This window comes from Triticum urartu, chromosome 2A (assembly GCF_056163025.1).
Source record: "Triticum urartu cultivar PI428250 chromosome 2A, HENAU_Tu73, whole genome shotgun sequence".
Classification (NCBI taxonomy): Eukaryota; Viridiplantae; Streptophyta; class Magnoliopsida; order Poales; family Poaceae; genus Triticum; species Triticum urartu.
In genome coordinates this window covers 252,686,881-252,697,545 of record NC_141874.1, presented here as the reverse complement: position 1 = coordinate 252,697,545, position 10,665 = coordinate 252,686,881, and the positions used below count along the sequence as shown (strand labels likewise).

The 10,665-nt window shown below is 42.0% G+C and overlaps 1 pseudogene; it reads left to right on the top strand.

Annotated features, from left to right (window-relative positions):
- The first annotated feature begins 1,357 nt into the window (after nt 1-1,357).
- Nucleotides 1,358-2,089, top strand: LOC147984728 (uncharacterized; annotated as a pseudogene).
- The last annotated feature ends 8,576 nt before the right edge of the window (nt 2,090-10,665 follow it).

The window sequence follows — 10,665 nt, the reverse complement described above, 5'->3', positions numbered from 1 at the left end:
CTTGCAGAAATGTGTGGGTTGAAAATCGTTCAAGTTTTAAATGAATAAACTTGCCCTCTTTTGGGGCAATGTTTGGAGAAAACTTTTGAAAACCAAAACTATATACTATTTTACTTCTACTCCCTCGGCGGAATGGTATTGACGGGAGCGTCTACAAGTGATTGTGCCATCGGGGTCTTGCAGTGAATGCGCCCGACTAGGGTCTTGCACACAGGTTTTTGGTGGGGATTGCCGTCCAGGGGAATGAGATCTTCGAAGTACAGTTTGATGTAGCTTCCGGTACAGCCACATGCTACTATGGGCTCTGGCTTAGCTTAGTAATAACGGGAAACCATTACCTCAGGACCGCCATCGGAGAGGGGCTTTCATTGCCTAAGTTGCGGGCAGCTTGGTCAGGTATAGGGGGCTGTTACGGAAAGGCTTCGTCGCAATCTCCTCCTAGTCGTACACCCAAGTGTGTAACGGTTAACGGGGTTGGTTGTGTCATGTGGGGAACGTGTACGACCTCTGCAGAGGGTTTAACCTAATCGATTACCCGTGCCCCCGGTTACGGGTAAATTGAGCAACTGAAGACTTGGACTGAAGAAGAATCTCCCCTCTCTTTTCTAAAAATCTATTTTAAGGGTCAAAGTTGAGGAATGAGCACAGTGAATGTCTTTCACTTCAACCTTATGTAAATTTTAAAACTATTTTGGAGACAGAGCACTGGTGCGTATATCCAAGTGTCTCACTCCTACTTTTTATACTAAAAATTATTTCTATTCCAAAAGTAGTTTATAAAGTTTAGTATAGGAGAAAATTGGCTTTACGCAAATGAAACCTCCACAATACTTACCATGCATATATATATTCTGTTAAACTTTCCTTTGCAACTTACGAGTAAATTCCACGTACTCACCTGCATCTGTGATGTGCAGATCTTGACAGATTAAGAGACGATAGGGTTATGGTCTACCCTCAACGAGCCCAATGGCGTTGATGGAGCCTAACTTAGTGACTATGTATAATTCCGTTGTATTATCTGCGAGCTTGAGCTGTCCCTAAGGTATGATTTATATATATCTGGATTTGCAGTTGTAGTAGAATGATGTATGTCTTACTGATATTCATTTTTGTTACTGTGTGTGCTAGCTATGATCCAGGGATAGCACAGTAAGCACAGAGACTTGGATTCTACCAAATTCGGGTCGTTACAAAATTGTATCAGAGCATACGTTGACTATAGGATGTGACCCTAGAAATGGTTTAGAAATAGGAAGACCATGATAGGAACAACAATTATTTTTGGTATTACTAAAACTACAATTCTCGTACCTTTTGTCTTCTTTACTAAGTCTCTCCTATTTCAAACATGTAGATGGAACATTGTCACTTGAGCCAGGCATCCCACTATTAAAGAGTTTTATTTGGAACCCATCTTTTAAGGTTGGTTCAGACATTAAGACTTCGAGTCCCCAAGATTGCAGCATGGCATCATTTGGAGGGAAGAAACTACTGGAATGCCAACATTACCATTTATGGACGTCCAGAGATGGAGAACATGATCTTCTTCAAAACGCATCCAACTCTTGAGGGAGTTGTGAGTGATGCCGTACATGGCATAATAGCACGTCTATGCGGACGTTATCACCAGGAGCTAGGAGGCACCTTCTTTCGTGGTTTGGGGTGGCAAGAGATCACTGGCGAACCTGGCAGGATCAAGGAAGATCATAAGAGAAAACTCAACGACATGTTGAATTATAATCTGGATTTAGAAACGTATATCAAAGGTCTTCAACTAGAGCATTCCGAAGCTTTGCAGAAGATAGAGTCCATGAAGGAAGTTAGAACCCTCCTGGAGCAGAAGGTGGGGATAGTGTGAGAATATTTGGAGGAAAAGAAAGACGAAGTCCAGGCTCAAGAGACAGAAATCAAGAAACTACAGAAGGAACTATGGGAAGAAAAGGCTCGCAATAAGAAACTCAAGCTAGAGAACAAGGTTCTAAAAGGAGAAAAGGCTGAAGAAGAGGATTTCTCATTCAACTCCTCTGATGAGAGCTGCAATATCTCCCTCAGCAGCATCAACCTGGATGCTGAATCTAGAACTTAAGACCACCATGAGCGTAATAAAGGAGGAATGCTTGCGAGTAGTGTACTCGACCATGCCGAACCTATGTGGATGGCGGTACATAGGATTGATTGAATAAAATATATGCTGTGGATTTGGAGTTTTATTGGATTTTTTTTCTTTCTTTCGTTGTTTTAACTGTTGTGGTCATTTGAGTTGCGTGATTTAAAAACATGCATTATGAGGATACGAACTCCGTAGGTTTGTATTATTTATTTAACCCGGAGAGGTGGCAGTTACGGATGATTAACAAAAGACCTTCATATGGGAGAAATGCATTGAAGACTTTCGAGAACTGAAGGATTGAAGACTTCATGACGAAACTATATTAAACGAGCCCATTATAAACGTTGAGATAGGAGTTGGTTGTTTATTGTGGCGTGTGTGTGTCCATCTGTTTTCCTTCCTAAGCTCTGTCTCACCTAGACCAAAACCTTAAACCATGGATGAACCAACCACTAAACTTTTCCTCGTGGAAACAACCACATTTATTTAAAGGAGATACATACCTTTTGTTTTGAACTCTACCTTTCCTTTTCACCTGCAGATGGCAACCCTTTATGAGTCATTCCACAAGGGCCCAGAAATGATCATGACTTTGACTAGTGACCATGATTTTCCAAAAATCCTGAAGAATATGATGGGACATATTCACCTTGAAGGAGATGCAGTCTACAAGGGTTATCCTTTCATGGAAAATGGAGTAGAACTTTGGTACGTGGAAGTACACCTCTTTCGTGAAAAAAGAGTTTGACCAAAGACTACTGGGCAATACTTTTTCATTTCCCGAGTAGCTCGAACCACCTTCTTCGACTCTGTTCGTGAAGCTGCCATTGAAGCCCTACGTCATATTGCGCAAATCCTTGAAGCCAGACTTCGTCATGCCCAAGAGTACTTGAGGGAAGTATATGATGAGCTGATGGACATGAAGTTCATGGCCGCCGCGAAGAAACAAAGGATTAATGACTTCAAGGATTACATCGCACGATTTCAGTTGGACTAAAGCTTCTCAAGGAGAACAAATAAATAAGGTTGGAGGATAAATGCTTGACCATACCAATCTATGTGAATGGCAGCACTTGTAATAAGCTATATTTCTGGACTTGAAGTTGTAAGAGAGGTAAAAGGATGTAATAAGGATTATATGTGCAATGAGTATGATTATCATTCCTACCCGAATAAACCGCCTGCATAGGATCAATGTCATCGAAAAGCGTTTTACTAGTTTGCAGGTGAAGACCTCTTAAGGAGGAGTGAGAAAGACCGAGTGTTAGAACACGCGATTTACTTATCTGCATATGAGGAAATGATTTGAGTATGGGGTGGATTGGCCCCCATACTGGAGACTCTTATTATATACTTTTGTATGTTTGATTGGTAAATCAGAAAGACTTGTTGTTGCGACAAGCCTATAACCATAGAACGGTAAGATCAGATGTATTACCCTTATAGCTAGGCAACCCTGCCTAACGTAGAATGAACAGTGAGAAATAAACACGAAGATCTTCAAAGAATTCCATCAGAAGCCATCGGCTGCCATGAGAGTTTCGATAGGTAGTTTTTGAATTTGTGGATTTTGAGAAAGACTTTCTTTTGAGGGAAAGCTCGGTTCTGACTACAGAATCTTTATGAAGAACAAACAAGGAATAAAAAATATGTGGAAATCCTCTCAAGTTTGTTCTTAAGGGTGGTAGCACCCGAACACCCTAGAATGATAATTGGGTCACAAAATAAATCATCAAAGATCCAGAATGGTGACAAAAGCCTCGAATATAGGCTTGCCGAAGAACTGGAATACACAGCATTAAATTAATAGAAGACATTCTCTGAAGACTGGAGGAAAAAGGATAAACCGCAAACCTGTATATGATATGACCAAACCCCGGGGAAGTAACCCAAGGAACCCAAACCCAAACTCATTTCTTGCTAGCCTCTGGAAATCTCGAGGACGAGATTTCTTTTAAGGGTGGTAGTTTGTAACATCCCAAAATTTTCCAAATTTTGGAATGTTAATAATAAGTTATAATTGATGAGTTGTTTTGATTGTCAAAAAAAACTTTTTGAGACTTCATAAAAAAATCAAATTAGATTTCTTTCGTTTGGATTCCTATGAAATATTATGTGAACATTTATTTTATATGTTGTTTTAGATAAATGTTTTGCACAAAAGAAGATTAATTGGTAATTCTATCCTAAGCCTAATTGGACCAAGCCCACTTCTATTCTTTTCCATGGGCCAGTTTCCACTAAAGCCCATGTTATTTCTTTCCTTAGCCCAACTCCAGGTAACATCTTCTTCCTCCTCTCTTCGTTCGTTCACGAACACCAACACCTACAGAGAGCCTACATCCATGGATGCCTGTACCTGTTCCCCTCCTCTTCCTCGCCCTGAAACTTCTCTGAATAGAACCCGCTCGCCTCCCTCAACACTTTGCCTTCCTCAGTGCGCCTGGGAAACTCCCACAATGGCCATTACAAGGCAGAGGAACAGCCACCATTAAGCATCACCATCTGCTCGAATTCTGACCTCCCCGTCTCCTATAAATAGTAACCATAGGTGAATCTCACAGTCCTCATCCCCTCCCAAGAAAACCCCTCTCTACCTCGCCCTCCTCTGCGAGCAATTGCTCGTTGGAGTTCGGCAGCTCCGGCGGCCGCTCCACACCGCCACGGGACAAGGCCGAGCCCGTGACCTTATCCAACGGACTCCCCTTGTCGAGCTCTTCGCCGTTCCTCTGCTACTTGACATCGGGGACTGTCTTCCACAAGTCCGGCGACCTTCTTCCCCAACTCCGGCAAGCCTCCTCTAAATTCCTTAAGTCTTTTTTATAGAAAAATATCCAAACTTTGGAAATTCGTATCTCCCAAACCGTATGTCCGATTTCGACAAATAAGATATCCCCGGATTCGTGGGAACCTGCACTTTTTTATGAAATTATAAAATTTCACTTTTAAACAAACAAAAATTTAGTTTTGATTTAAATGGTAAATTGAATATTCTTGCCATATCTTTTAATCTATAATTCTTACCCAAAAGCTTATTATATAAAAATTGGCCATTAGGATCATACCTATCTATTGGGACCCGTACCTTATTTTTTTAACCATGCTTAGTTCATGTTTGAGCCTCTACACCATAAAATCACTTTCCTTACTCATAATTTAACATCTTCGACCAATTAAATTTTTATGCTTAGACAAATCTCTTAGATTGATCCCTACAAATCTCTGTGGTCATATGTTACTACCACACAAATTTTGAGTTAGTCAATTATTAGTTTCAATTCCCTAAACTCATAACTTTCAATTCTCATAGTCGACCACAAGTCTAATATTCTAAATAGTTTACTTATGGAAATTTGGTTATCAAAACTTGTCTCTCAATCACTCTATATATTGACACCATGATCTTCCCTTGAACCAACTTGACCCACCCTAGAATAAAATCTATGACAAATTCACATCCAAAGAAACTTCTTAGCTCAACCATAGCCACGGCATGATAAATTATCCTGAGAATGTGTTTGTATTGTTAATTTGAATCTTTATTTCGATCTTTATTTGAATCGTTGTGTGTTGAAGTATTTTCTTTCGTCGTTAGATATATCGTAAAGTAAAGGAGTGACGATAACAAGTAGGGAATCAACTTCAAGACACAAGCAAGTTGCAAATTGATCATGCTTCGACCTATATTTTCATACTATGCATAACTCTTTAAATTTTAATACTACACATGTTTTATAAAAGTTTTGCAAAGTATTATTTTTTTAGCTAGAGCCATAAGGACTAACTACCATGCTTGGCTGCGCTTGCACAAATGGGTGGGTTGAAAATCATTCAAGTTTTAAATGAATAAACTTGCCCTCTTTTGGGGCAATGTTTTGAGAAAACTTTTGAAAACCAGAGCTATATACTATTTTACTTCTACTCCCTGGGCGGAATGGTATTGACGGGAGCATCTACAAGTTATTGCGCCATCGGGGTCTTGCAGTGAATGCGCCCGACTGGGGTCTTGCACACAGGTTTTTGGTGGGGATTGCCGTCCAGGGGAATGAGATCTTCCAAGTATAGTTTGATGTAGGTTCCAGTACAACCACATGCTACTATGGGCTCTGGCTTAGCTTAGTACTAACGGGAAACCCTTACCTCAGGACCGCCATCGGAGAGGGGCTTTCATTGCCTAAGTTGCGGGCGGCTTGGTCAGGTATACGGGGCTGTTTCAGAAAGGCTTCGTCGCAATCTCCTCCTAGTCGTACACCCAGGTGTGTAACGGTTAACGGGGTTGGTTGTGTCATGTGGGGAACGTGTACGACCTCTGCAGAGGGTTTAACCTAATCGATTAGTCGTGCCCCCGGTTACGGGTAAATTGAGCAACTGAAGACTTGGACTGAAGAAGAATCTCCCCTCTCTTTTCTAAAAATCTATTTTAAGGGTTAAAGTTGAGGAATGAGTGCAGTGAATGTGTTTCAGTTCAACCTTATGTATGTTTTAAAACTATTTTGGAGACTGAGCACTGGTGCGTATATCCAAGTGTCTCACTCCTACTTTTTATACTTAAAACTATTTCTATTCCAAAAGTAGTATATAAAATTTAGTATAGGAGAAAATTGGCTTTACGCAAATGAAACCTCCACAATACTTACCCGGCATATATATTCTGTTAAACTTTCCTTTGTAACTTACGAGTACATTCCACGTACTCACCTGCACCTGTCATGTTAAGATCTTGACAGACTACGAAACGATAGGGTTATGGTCTACACTCAACGAGCCCAGTGGCATTGATGGAGCCTAACATAGTGACTACGTATAATTCCACTGTATTATCTGCCAGCTTGAGCTGTGCCTAAGGTATGATTTATATATATCTGGATTTACAGTTGTAGTAGAATGATGTATGTCTTACTGATATTCATTTTTGTTATTGTGTGTGCTAGCTATGATCCAAGGATAGCACAATAAACATAGAGACTTGGATTCTACCAAATCCGAGTCGTTACAAGCTTCATCCTCTCGGCGCCACTGACATCACCAAGCATGAAATCGTCAAGACACTCCTGAGATCACATGACAGCTCGTTTGACACCCTAGCCCTGATGATTCAAGAATGCCCTAACTTCAAGACACTCAATCCGTCTGACATACTTGAGAGGCTCAACACACATGAGTTTCAGCCATCTGAGAAAAGAGATATCTATGGTCCCAACTATGGTTGAACTTGCGGTTTGAAGGCAAAAGCGGCTTCCTCATCTGAAGAAGAATCTAACCGCAGTTCTGGTGATCCTGAAGACATTGGAAAGGAGCTTGCTATGCTTGTGAAGAAGTTCCAGAAATTCACCAAGAAGAAAGGCTTCAGAAAGTCTTCACGATCCAGCTCAAGGAATGATGAAGCTTCTACTCATGACGACAAGAAGAGAACATGCCACAAGTGCAAGAAACCTGGTCACTACATCTCTGAGTGTTCGCAGTGGGACAATGAAAACAAGATGAAGAAGAAGAAGAGCATGGAATATGATTCTGATGAAAAGAAGAAGAAGAAATCCTCGAAGTCTTCTTCCAATTATTCATCAATGTTTTCATCATACAAGAAGAGCTGATCTGGCAAGGCTCGTGCTTTTGTTGGCAAGAAGACGGATTCAGAGGGGGAGTCTGCTTCTGAGGAGGCGGAGGTGGAGTCTGAGAAGGAGTCTGACTCTGGCATTGCAAGTCTGGCTCTAGCTACAGCCTACGTTGCCAAGTCCATCTTCAACACTAAAGATAATGGCTCTGTCACCTACACTGATGGTAATGACAAGGACGAGTCCGCTCCCACCTACTGCTTCATGGCACGTGGTGCCAAGGATATGACTCCACATGCTTCAGAATGGATTATGGACAGCGGATGCACTAATCATATGACTGGTGATCGAAGTCTTCTCATGGACTCAACCTTACGTCCATCTGACAAGAGTCACATCACATTTGCTGACACTGGTAAAAGCAAGGTATTGGGTCTAGGTAGAGTTGCAATCTCAAAGGATCAGCACATGGATGAAGTGATGCTTGTTGAATCCCTTGGCTTCAACTTAATGTCTGTCTCAATGCTTTGCGATTTGAACATGATTGTGATATTTCGAAAATATCGTTTCCTTGTTCTAATGGAATATGACAAGTCTCTAGTCTTTGAAGGGTATCAGAAAGATGATTTGTACATGGTAGATTTCTCAGCAGGACCACATCTTGCCGTATGTCTTCTTGCAAAAGCTTCAGAGTGCTGGCTCTGGCATCGTAGGTAGGGCATGCTGGCATGAGGAACTTGCATACTCTGGCAAAGAAGAAGCACGTCATAGGCATCGAGGGCGTCAATTTTAAGAAGGATCACTTATGCGGTGCCTGCGAAGATGGAAAGATGACGAGGGCCAAGCATCCCTCGAAGACAATCATGACAACAACTCAACCCTTCGAACTGCTACACATGGACCTATTCGGCCCTACTCACTACTCTACTCTCACTACTACTGCTTGTCTCTATGGCTTCGTCATTGTTGATGATTATTCAAGATATACATGGGTGCACATAATCCTCTACAAGACTGAAGTGCATGATGTCTTCAGACACTTCGCCAACCGTGCCATGAACAACTATGGCATCAAGATCAAGTGTATCAGAAGTGACAATGGCACAGAATTCAAGAACACTAGCCTCGACACTTATCTTGATACATTGGGCATCACTCATGAGTTCTCACCTCCGTACACGCCGTAGCAGAATGGCATTGTGGAGCGCAAGAACAGAACACTCATTGAGATGGCTCGGACGATGCTTGATGAATACAAGACTCCAAGAAAGTTCTGGCCCGAAGCCATTGATACTGCATGCCATGTTATCAACCGTGTTTATCTTCACAAGCTTCTGAAGAAGACATCCTATGAACTCCTTACTGGTAAGAAGCCAAATGTCAGTTACTTCAGAGTATTTGGTAATAGGTGATGGATCAAGGATCCACATCACACTTCAAAATTTGCACCGAAAGCACATGAAGGTTTTATGATTGGTTACGGAAAGGATTCGCACTCCTACGAACTCTTCAACCTCCTTCACTATAAAGTGGTTGAAACTTTGGATGTGCAGTTCGATGAGACTAACGGCTCACAAAGAGAGCACCTGCCAAATGTGCTAGATGAAGTTCCACCTAGTCAATCCATCAAGCTTATGGGAACTGGATAAATCATACCGTCTGAAGCTCAGGCTGAAGAGGAACTTATCATTTCTGCACCTAATCAACCTGAAGACAATGCTTATGAAGGAAATCTGCCCTAGAGGCAATAATAAAGTTATTATTTATTTCCTTATATCATGATAAATGTTTATTATTCATGCTAGAATTGTATTAACCGGAAACATAATACATGTGTGAATACATAGACAAACAGAGTGTCACTAGTATGCCTCCACTTGACTAGCTCGTTAATCAAAAATGGTTATGTTTCCTAACCATGAACAAGGAGTTGTTATTTGATTAACGAGATCGCATCATTAGGTGAATGATCTGATTGACATGACCCATTCCATTAGCTTAGCACCCGATCGTTTAGTATGTTGCTATTGCTTTCTTCATGACTTATACATGTTCCTATGACTATGAGATTATGCAACTCCTGTTTGCCGGAGGAACACTTTGTGTGCTACCAAACGTCACAACGTAAATGGGTGATTATAAAGGTGCTCTACAGGTGTCTCCAAAGGTACATGTTGGGTTGGCGTATTTCGAGATTAGGATTTGTCACTCCGATTGTCGGAGAGGTATCTCTGGGCCCTCTCGGTAATGCACATCACATAAGCCTTGCAAGCATTGCAACTAATGAGTTAGTTGCGAGATGATGTATTACGAAACGAGTAAAGAGACTTGCCGGTAACGAGATTGAACTAGGTATTGAGATACCGACGATCGAATCTCGGGCAAGTAACATACCGATGACAAAGGGAACAACGTATGTTGTTATGCGGTCTAACCGATAAAGATCTTCGTAGAATATGTAGGAGCCAATATGAGCATCCAGGTTCCGCTATTGGTTATTGACCGGAGACGTGTCTCGGTCATGTCTACATTGTTCTCGAACCCGTAGGGTCCGCATGCTTAAGGTTTCGATGACAGTTATATTATGAGTTTATGAGTTTTGATGTACCGAAGTTAATTCGGAGTCCCGGATGCGATCACAGACATGACGAGGAGTCTCGAAATGGTCGAGACATAAAGATTGATATATTGGACGGCTATATTCAGACACCGGAAGTGTTCCGGGTGATTTCAGAGAAAATCGGAGAGCCGGAGGGTTACCGGAACCCCCCCGGGAGAAGTAATGGGCCATATGGGCCTTAGTGGAGAGAGAGAGGGGCTGCCATAGGTGGGCCGCGCGCCTCCTCCCCCCTGGTCCGAATTGGACTAGGAGAGGGGGACGGTGCCCCCCTTTCCCTCTCCCTCCCCACTTCTTTCCCCCTCCTAGTAGGAGTCCTACTCCTACTAGGAGGAGGACTCCTCCTGGCGCCTATAGGGGCCGGCCGGCCTCCTCCCCTTGCT